We start from the raw sequence: 11,998 nt of genomic DNA, 5'->3' as shown, positions 1-11,998 counted from the left end.
GATTCGGTTCAAGCGGCCCTTTTCAACCCCTAGCGGCCCGATTCGCCGATAACGATGTAAAACAATACCCTTACGATCAAATTTATCACCATTAAATTGTTTTTTGAAGAGAGAATATATTTTCCGCGCGCGCGAGATGATGTTAATGGGTTTATACCCACGCTTTCGCCGTATCGAAATTCCCAAGTTACCCAGTTTTTAAAACGTTGATGGGCTTTCAAAAACACACACACGTTTGTAAAAAAATCCCGTAAGGAAATAGAAGAGAATAACAATAGCGTGACTTTACCCTTAGAAATATTTTTGAAATAGAAATAACCGTTGAAATAAAAATGATATCCAAATAAAACTGTTAATTTACACATTTTACCACTTTTTATATATATTTATAGATGTATATATGTATATTATATTGCCACATTATATTGAATAACATAATAGTATATATGTACATATTTAAAGGTAGATATAAAATTATTCATTAGAATTGAATTTATGTATTCCATCATCAATGCATATATGTATGTATGTATGTACTTAAATTATAGAAAAACATATTTTTAAATCATCATCTTATATTTATTATATTTTTAGAGTACAGTGTATTATATATGGACATGCACAGTGTATTATATATGTATATGTACATATATATAAAAAGTCTATTTTTCAATAAAATTTATTTGTAATAATGCCGAACTTCTTTGGAAGACAGATCTAATTCCGAAAGGGAGGATGATGCTTGAATTATAAAATAAAATTAGTATATATGAGAGTACAAAATAGCAAAGCAACAGCAGTCTGTCCCTCAGCAAATCCTCGCTATTTATATGTATCATAACTTGGGGCTAATCCCGCTCTTATATTTAATAATGGTACGCGTGTGAGCGCCCTTTGCTCAACGATAAGCTCGACACGGGGTCGTCGGATAAGGAAGGTGGCATAGGAAAGGTTGAAAGAGAGGGGAAGAGGGTGCAAACATCCCATCCACAAAGGGAAGAAAAAGGTGTCGTCCACGGGAAGCTGTAAACAAGGGACAAGAAGTGGACGCGGAACATACGCGACTGCCCTCCAAGTTTCCTCACGACCCACCCTCGTAACTCTTATATTTTCCGGTTTATTTTCACCCTCGAGTGAACCTTCAAAGTTCGCCGTTAAATTTAACCGCGTCGATTCAATCGGTGACATAATTGAATGGTCGCAATAAAAAAAATAAATCCAACCATTTCAAATATAAACACGAAAACAATTTGTATTTTTTGTAGAAAAAAAAACAGTATTATAGGCAATTGTGATTTATTTGAAAGCACAGACTTTTTTTAGTGTTTTAAGGTACGCATTTCAACAATGTTTGAAAAAAAGTTTTGAAACTTAAACAGTGGTGTAGTGTGACCGTTTCTATTTCAACCGTGCTAAGCCTTTTGAAATAAGCTCGTATGTATAATAATTAATAAGATTTCAAAAAAATGCCAATTGAATTATGCCATGATTGTATTAAATTCTTGAAATGAACAACAGCTTTTTATTAGCTTCACTCTTGTTAGATCAGTGAAATTCCTGTCACTGATTTTAAACTACTTCCGCTATTCAGGTCGCTTTTATACCTTAACGACATACGGGGGGGGGTTAGCTAACATTGAAATTAATTAATGTCTCCAACATGAAACTAGAGGAGTTTAATCATCAGTGAACTCGTTAAAAATTACATCGAATTCTTGTGTCACATTAAAGCGATCACAGATAGCTATCCAAACACTTCTTTCTACCGCTCCTTCATAGATCACAGGCTAATCAGATAAACAGTTATAACAGATTATTTTTTTATTCTCATCTCATATAAACTTAATATTACAAGTCTTTATACTTTCTCACATGCATTTTCAATTCACTAATAGATAAATATATTGCTAAAGTAATATATTGCCAAAATTTGTGGTCAAACTATTGAAGTGTTTTGGCCAAATTATAATGTTCTGGAGCATCCACACTCCTCATTGGAGGACCAGTGGAGGTCGCGATCCTCAGGAATGAGGGTATCGACACGAATATATTATATTTAGGATCAAGACTATTTGCTGTTGGGTAAACCTACGGTGACATTAGCAGAGTGAAATTACTAAATGTACTGCGCATTGAAGAATAAGACTGCTCTAAGTAAAGTGACGAAACAGAAAATTCCGGAACTCTAAAAATCAAAAAATAAAGTAAATATGGTAAAAAAAAGCTTTTTAAATACAAGCTTTTTATTAGTGTTACATAATTTATTTTTAATAATCATATCAAATTAAAACTATAGTCATAAAATTAGCAATCAAGATTTTCTAAGCTCATTTATGTATAAAAACTCATTTAATATTTGCAATATTTCAAGCTATCTATTCAATTGTCCGAAGAAGAAGAAGACGTTTTTCCAAATTCATACCGTAAAAATTTCACTGACAAACGTTTTGAATCCCTGATGCAATTTAAAAATATATATTCTCCTAAATATCGTCCAAATACATGTGTATATATAATATGTACATACATACATGTGCAAATTCTTCAAAAGTTCAAAAATTAATTTAAGTTACTTATGCGTGTACTCACTTACATGCATATGCATCGCGTTTGATATAAATTTGTCTATTAAATAGATGCAAAAACAGCATCTTTCATCTCAAGATTTAGTTAAGGAATTCCAACCGACTAGACTTAAATTTAAAAAAAAACATGTTATATAAAATAATGTGTGGTTCAACTAGAGATAATTAAATTCACGTACATTTTTTAAATAAAAAACATATGTATACACACATATGTAGTCTAATTTTAAAATTTAGTATTCATTTGCTTAAAGTGGGATGTCTAGAATATATTTTCGAGTCGTTCCACTTCCGGTTTTTATGCGCGAATTCATATTTAAACCGAGTAAATAAACCGGGAATACTACACCCACCCACTGTGACACTAAGGGTGGGCTTTGCCGCTGGAGCGTCCAAAGTAAACTTGTCTGTTAGGCCGAGCTTTGCGGCTCGTGAGCGCTTTTCGCAACCTTTTTGCGAGCTTTTGGGAAAATAATTCGTCGAAAAATGCGTACGGACTTTCTGAAAAGTTAGTGAAGGCTTTTATGCCGAGCCAAAACTATAGAAGAACATTTATTGTGTCCGAAAAAAAAACACAATACATTTCGCAAACAAACGTCGCGTCGTCGTAAGTATTTTTGAATTAATCGTTCCTAAAAAGAAAAGTTGCGCTGTGACGTCGCTGCTATTTTATTTTTATCTTTAGCCATTTTCTATGTATGTATCTATATGATGTTTATATCAAGTTCCCACTATAATACAATATCGATATACATATATATGTATATATAAAATTAAATGTCTGTTTGTCTGTCTGTCTGTCTCGTATAGGCTCCTAAACCACTCAAACGATTACAACTACAAACTGTCAGTAATTGTTGTATGCATATTCGGAAAGATTACTGTGAAAAAAAATTGCCAGAACTGGAACGGAAACGGTAAAAACGGGAATGAATGTCATTGTAACGCAATAATTTCAAATGTTTTCACGTCGCGACCTGCGTTGTTAGGGTGAAATATACAATCAATTGAATTATTTCAAATGTGTTCGCTGCTTGCATTTTTCCGAAAAATGGGAACAGGAATTGCATGCGTTATTATGGCATTGCAACGCATGCCGGGTTCAGCTAGTATAATATAATAATAAATAAATGTAGACTCCTTTGCTTTAACAGCATAGGAGCAAATAACTTACAAGCTTTCAAAGTATCTTCGTGGCTCCCGGTTTAGAGCCACTGCCTTTCTTCAATCTTCTATATTGAATTTTCATAATCACATTTTAAATTTAACACATAATCACATTTTAAATTTAACACCAATTCACTTATTTTTAATACGAAAAAAATTATTCAAACTTATTATTGAGCAAAAAACAAATGACAATTTTTTCCATTGAAAATTTAAACTGTTTTTCCATACTATAATATACTTTATGTTTTTTCAATGGTTTTTTTCTATTTAATTACATTTTATATCAATTCCAATTGTTACGATGTATTATACATGTTGTATATTAGAATTATATGCAAGTTTTAAATATAAAATGAACATTTTCTTATATATGTAATTATACAATACGTTTTTAGGATTCCAAACAAAGCACTTCACTTATTAAAAATTACATAATTTTTAATCAAAACTATTATATGATCGCGCACTTATACACACATTTAAATTTTCGCGAATTACAGACACTTTTAAACGAATCAAATAACAGAGTCCAATGTACGAACAACTACCCAATGCACTGAAAAAATTACTAGTAAAATAGATTCAATTGTTTGTTCAATTTCAAAATTCAAACACGTGTAATACCTATGTATATACAATAGCCGTTTAAGCCGATTAAATAATATAGAATTACGTATATAAACTCGCTCTTTGTTAAGAGAATACAATAAGATTAAATTCCAACCGGAATAAACGTGCGGAATATTGAAATGTGACATGTACGATTTCAATATTGAAATCGAAAAATTTTTCATTCGTCCCGGATGGTTTTCCGCTGCAGTATATTATTGTACGTACGTCACTATAGCAATTCCCATCATGAATTTACTAAGAGAGCCGGAGAGATAAGGTTACATATATCAAGAGGTTTTATTCGAGCGTCGGCCGACATATTTATAGGCCGTTCGGCTGGTATATGACGAATGGTAAATCTTCTTCATTGCGTGCCACGGGTAGTTGAGCTATTTTAGCTCAACCCCCCCAAACCTTACTCCAGCGTGAGATATGCCACTGATAGTATATATAAGGTGACCCATTTGAGAAACACGAACCTTCGAAACAAATCACGGCATTTTTCCATAGGCTATTTATTATTATACGTCGACCATTTGACGTTCAAGTGAACCAACAACCAACTCAAAGTCGCCTATTATATTTAACTCAATATATACCTATGTATATCTACGTTTAATCAAATAATAAAAATAAGACACAAACTATTAAACTGTGGTTATTATATTTCGAAACAGTCTTAAATAAAAAATAAATAAATCATATAATTCGATATACATATGTACATAAATTGTATTTCAAAATGACTTCGCCCGTTCTTTGTCTGTAATATGATTTTGTGTCTACGTACATACATATATGTATGTGTTTTTTATATTCGTATATTAACAAGCTGATTATATTTCTGAAGCCAAATTTTTGAAAGCCTAGACGGAAAAATAATACACCTGCACGTTCGCTCAAAAGCACGCACGGGATGAAAACTCTATTTTCCGCAAGCCGCGTTGTGTAAAAAGCCCGTAGAGAAAAACTAAAACATTAAAATTGGAATTTTTTCTTTTTATTTAAAGGTTTAGCTCTTTTTGCGAAAATTTTCATCGTCCTGTCGAAGATTTTCATAGTCTGATGATTTTCAATCCGAGGATTTTCCTCACGAACGGACCCTCATTATTTTATCAATTTTTTCAACCGCTCTTGCATTTCGCCGAACCCTTTTCTGATTATGTCGGTTTTTTATGAATACATAATAGCTGTCATCCCCTTCCCTCTTTCCCCTCTTCAAACCTCGCGACCACCACCTGGAGCTGTTCCTTTTGTTTGATATTCACTTTGAACTTTCAGAATTCATATATAAATACTCAATAAGTAAAACAAGGCTATATATGTACATACACATTAACAATCCTTTATAAAATATCAAATCAAATCAAAATTCATAAATATCTTTATTCAAAGAATTTTCGTATCAAATTATTAAACTTTGTAATGAATCTAAGCAAAAAAAATGAAAGCTTTTTGAAAAAATCGTTATACATAGCTAAACATTTTAATCCACACAAATCTATATACGCAAGAAATTTATATACATTCGTTCAATGTAATTAGTAAATTAATCGCCATCTGAAACCCTTATTTCTGATAATATTGGGTCATTACGATTGTATAATAGCTTATACACTGTGTTTTTATTTCATTACGTATATAACTACATCGTAAAATTTAGATAAAAAGCTACCATTTCAAATTTAATGAACTATATACATACATTGAGTATATTAAAACATACATTGTCTAAAAGTGAAGTAAATAAACTTTGAACTTTTATACTAATTAAAAAGATATTACTTTTGCTCAACCTTCAAACTACAAGGCCACTACGTGTCAACGAAAAAGGACAAATTGTAATATATACTGTATTTAGACATACATAATTACTTTACAGAATAACATGTGGCGTATTCCAAATTATTTTTCACCGTTGTGGAAAATATACTAGCAAAATTTGTATTCTAGGTCATTCTACTGCGTCTTAAATATTTTAAGTATTTCATCATAATGCCTTTTGCTACCTTAATTGTAAAAATAAATTAATTAAAAAGTCTAATTTTTGTAATAACCTTTTCGTTCAGATTTATTTTTTTAATGAAAAATTTTCGCTTATTTAATTTAAATATGAAAATATTTCACAACTGTCCATGTAATTTTGAATCAATTGCTTATTAATGTTTGTTGGCAATGAATCGTCGAGGGAGTTTTCCAGGTGATCACAACCAAATTTATGGCTTCTATCAAACTATGAGCTCTCTACCAGATGTACATACAAAAAATATAGCATCAAGGTGTGTATATTTGCACTGCACATCCTACAACTAGATAGTTTTCCAGGGACCAAGCGTAGTTTACATCCTCCGGTGCAAAATCGTAAACAAAATTTAATTAATGCAAATTGTGCTAAATTCTCCGATAGCCCCCGTCGACGGACACGTCTCCACCCGTTGAGTCTGAATAATGGCGTCTGCATTGGTATTCGGAAAATTGTTTTCGGCGCGATAAGAAAGTAATAGAGAAAGTCGTAAATAACGCCTGTGTACGTGTACGGACGCCGACATCCTTCAACCGCCCAACCACCCACTCAGCCACCCGCTCTCCCGCCCACCTTTCGCGCCCGCGAAGAATTAGTAATAAAGCAGGGCCACGTCTTTTTATTCGGTGTCGTTTGTCGCCGTTAACAAATTGTCAATAAACTTCCACTTGCCGCAACCACGACGACCGATTCTTTCAAACATGTTTCAATGCGGTGCAGGGGCGTGCGCTCCCGGGAGCGGCAAGGCATCTGTGTCATATATCGATAGCATTAAAGTACCCTCGATGAATCAAATATGAATATTTTTATGTAGGTATTTATTTATCAAAAACAAAAACATAGTGTTTCAACATTTTCACAAAACATTAACACCACAATGTTAATATACATATTTATTTATCCACTAGTGTTATGCCCGTTGAAATTTCAACGGGTGTTTTCGGATTGATACATGATTTAAAATAAAGTTACAACATGAATAATCAACGGACATAGACTCACAAGGGTATCGGAAATTAGGGATTTGGGAGTCTTTTTAAACTCTGATCTATCCTTTAGTAAACATATTGACAATGTTGTAGCTCGAGCGTCGAAGGCCCTCGGGTTCGTCATCCGGTCCTCCAAATGCTTTACTTCTATTAAATCATACAAAATACTATATTGTGCATACGTAAGAAGTATTGTTGAGTTTGCATCCCAAGTTTGGAACCCAGAGTACTCTGGTGCAAGAGACAGATTGGAGCGCATTCAGAAGAGATTCTTGAGGTACATCAGTAGCCGTTTTGGATTATCCTATACTTCCTATGAAGATACTTGTAGGTGTCAGCATCTACTTCCACTTGTCAAAAGAAGGGAGATAGCTGACATCTCAACAATTTTGAACATCCTTAACGGCTCGATCGACTGTCCTCAATTATTGAGCAGACTATCATTGCGTGTGCCAAATAGAATGACTAGATGTAATGAGCTCCTTTACATACCTAATACTTTTTCTAATTATGGAAGAAGCTCATTCATCTGGCGTGCAAGCTCCACCGTCAACACACTAATTTTAACAATTTCTATGTTTGACTTATTTAATATTAATGCTATACAAGCTAGAGTGATTATTGCAAATTTGTTTTTCGATGATTAATTTTATTGAAAATTTACGATTGTGATTATGAATTTTTATTTTGATGTATTTATTTTGTCTTTTTGTTTTTTGTTATAAATTATATTATTTTTATTATTTCATAATTTTTATCATATTATTATTCTTATTATTTTGATATTTTTATTATACTGCTACATATTTCTATTTTTTTTTATTTTTGTTTTCTCTAACTATCTTACTCTATTATCATTTTTGTTTCTTATTTTAAATGTTTGAGCTTTTCTTTTTTTTACCTATATGTAAAAATTATGAATGGTTTACTTAACATAATTATGTTTTTTTACTATCAATCTATGTAACTTAATTAAACTGTAAAATTTCCAAATAAATAAATGAATAGTAATAATCAATCGGAATCGGAACGAAAACAGAAGTCGGGAATCGGTTATGCCAATTAAATTATGCAATAAAAAATAATAGTAAAATTATTAAACCCGAAGTCAACATCGAAGTCGAAATCGGATTCGAGAATTGGATAATATGAAAAGTACGTATTTTTACATTTAAAGTCAAATTTAATAAAAACTTCCATTTTGTACTTTTTCCCGTCCAAGCAACGTCAGGCAAAACGAAAATATAATAAAATTGAAGAACATATATGTATACAACCGCAATTTCAACCACTCCTCAACCAGATCAGTATATTTTACATTAAACAGACCCAAATTAATAGCAATCTGATTGAGCAGCCTGATGCCATTTGCGACAGGTGATGAAGCCAAAAAATTAGTACGTGTCACAAGAGAAGAGAACAAACTGTAGCATCTTATATGTATGTATGTATGTATTGTGGCCAGAGAAATGCTATAATAATAGAAGTGGCTTTAGGCGTCATATTTTTGTCAAGTAACGAATGTCCACGGACCTTTCCAAATAATTTTAGCATCAGTCGTATTTGATGCTTGGTGCTCCACGTACAAATATCCGATACAAATTTCTCTGTTTGTTTATATTACTCCCAAGATGGGCGAGTGCATCGTTGAATATTGCACGGTGGATTTAAAAACACACAATAAACAACATGGGATACATTTTTATAAATAAATTGATCATTTAAGCAACATATTATTCAATTAACATCGTAGTTTGACAGATTTTAAAATGTCATGGCGATCGCCCCCTTTCTACATAAAATTTCAGGCGTGGTACCAGAGAAATGTAAAAGTTATTTTTAAATATATGTAAAAACATTTTTTTTTATTATTTTTTTACATTATTTTCCTGGTGGCGCTGAATAATCAATTATATTAATAACCAATTATTAAAGTTTAATTAATTTAAACATCGTTTATTTTATATTATATATATTTTTGTTAAAACTATACATTACACGTTAATTTAAGAGTTCCCATGGACTGACAAATACATATCCGTTAATAAATAAATTGTAAATAAATCTATATCGAAATAAAACACGTATATATAATTATGAAAAAGGACTTTTAACTTTATGTGATGATCCTGATTATATTCCGAGAGTATTAGAAGTGTACACGTACAATATTGCGTAGTTATAGAAACGGTTGGCGTGTTATTAACACAAGAAATGTAATGGTTAAAGGCTAATTACAAGATGGAATTAAAACATAGCAAAATATAATATTACACTAACAATTGTAATATATCTACATACATACATACATATAAAGAATATTAAAAATCACAGTGCTTTTAATTTAGAGAATTTCTGGCATACAGTTGTTTGTCACGTCCCATGTTTTATCATATATTTTTCATTTTCATTATGTTAATACGTTTATGTGTGTTATATAATGTGCTAGGGCCAACACGAAGCACGGTTACTAAACACAAATAAGCTAGCAACGAGTAAACAAAGTACTACCGACATAAACTTGCTGTTTTTATCTTTGTGGCATTGGAAAACTGATCAAAATCCTCGCTCCATGTATGTATGTACATATATAAACATGTATTTTAATCATTTCCATACAAAATTGACACTATTAACTATTTCGTACATCCACTTTCTCATATCAATTCCTCATATTTAAACTGTACAACTGCAGACCAGACAAAATTGAGTGAGTGACATATTAATACCTATGTATGTATGTACATTTAGGCCAAGCGTTTTCATATTGAAGCTTTAATACATTTTAAGGTATCAATTTGTGGATATTTCTTATATATAATCTTATATATACATTACTTATATATACATACTTATATATAATCTTATATATACATATGTATAATAAATGTTAAAAAAGCATTTACGTGCTAGACTTTGGAATATTTGTTTCTAAGAAAAGTGAAAAGATGAATGGACAATAGATACATATATTCTTACATCATATTCAACAGACGAATTCAATCCTCAACACGGATTTATGATAAATCTGAAATATATTCGGGAAGGTACTGTTTTATTATTTCATATGTAACGTGCATGACAAACAGTTGAACTCTGGAAAATTTCCTTGTAGAAGCAGTGATATGTTTCATCCCTGCTAAAAAACGATAAACCCTTATCAAAATTAGTGATAGGCATCGGCGAGGCTTAGGATCTACCAGCTAGCTGGTCGTTCCGCATACCTCGAAGCTGTTTATAAAAACATCAAAGGTTTGGAGGCCCCTTCTGTGGACCGCGGACCTACACTTCGCCTGTCCTGTCGTTTTTGTTTGAAGTCCACTCGGTTTACGGCGGACGCATTTTTTCATCACGACAGAGGCTTTGTTAAGGGCTCGTAAACTACTTTTGGCAGCTTAATTAATTTGTGAAATTTTGTATTCCGGTTTCCACATATTCGAATGTATGAATATATATATACATATGTATATATTTAGATAAATATACAATTTATGTATGTAAAACCTACATACATACATACGTAATAAAACCCACGCATGCTCATTTTGAAATTTTCAAACGCTGTGCTTTTTCAGATCGTTTTATTTCCCCAAATTAAATTTTCAAAGGTTTTACAACAGTTTCATTATTAATTTATAATTTTGAATATAATATGAACATACATACATAAAACAACCGGTTAAACAATGTTTACCAAACCAAAATTTAGATCGTCGATTCTCAAGTCTTTAAATAACATATAAAATGTACTATGAACATTTTAAAAGAGTCATAAATCGATTTTTTTACTAGCCTCTTCTTATTAAACTTTTTCTCCAATTATTCATTAAAAAGCATACATTAAAAAATAAAATATATAAAATTATAAATATGTACGTACCAACAAAATCCAAAAAGTTTTAAAACAGATATTACATAATTAATAGACCAGCAACTATTTGAAAAGATCCAAAATATATTTTCAACTTATCTAAAAGCTTTCACAAATAAAAAATTGAATCATTTAGTATTTATGCATACATGGCTAATTTCTAAAAGGCTAAACTACTTCAAACAATAATAATAGAGAGTAAACACCTAAGTTTATAGATAAACAAAAATAAAACAAAAATTCTCCTCTTTGACAGATTCGAGTCTCTTATAAAGTCCAATACTTTAAAAAAACTGTGAAAAAGTCAAGGATTTTATCTACCCAGGTGCCTTGATCTCAAAAAAGGAAATGCATTCAAAAGTCCGCAGAAGAATATGAACGGCGAAATCGGCGATGACCAGTCTGACAAAGATATGGGAAAATTGCTCTACATATATAATGAGAAGAACGGAAATCCGTCTGGTTCGATTTCTGGTAATCCCCATCGCATTGTATTAAATCGAGATATGGACGCTTAAAAAGAGAGAAAGGGATATGTTAGATGCCTTCGAAATGTGGCGTTGGAGTGGATGCTGCGCATTCCATGGACCGCAAAACGCACGAACATCTGCATCCTCAAAGAACTGCCAAGAGACTCTCTACAACATGTAGGAGGAGATTTTTTTCCTACTTTGATCATATTTCCAGGAATAATGTAAAAAGTCTACAGAAGCTGGTAGTCACCGAAAATCTATAGAAAAGGCGAGCG

The sequence above is a fragment of the Arctopsyche grandis genome, chromosome 5, assembly GCF_051622035.1.
Source record: "Arctopsyche grandis isolate Sample6627 chromosome 5, ASM5162203v2, whole genome shotgun sequence".
Taxonomy (NCBI): domain Eukaryota; kingdom Metazoa; phylum Arthropoda; class Insecta; order Trichoptera; family Hydropsychidae; genus Arctopsyche; species Arctopsyche grandis.
This window is presented reverse-complemented; position numbering follows the sequence as displayed.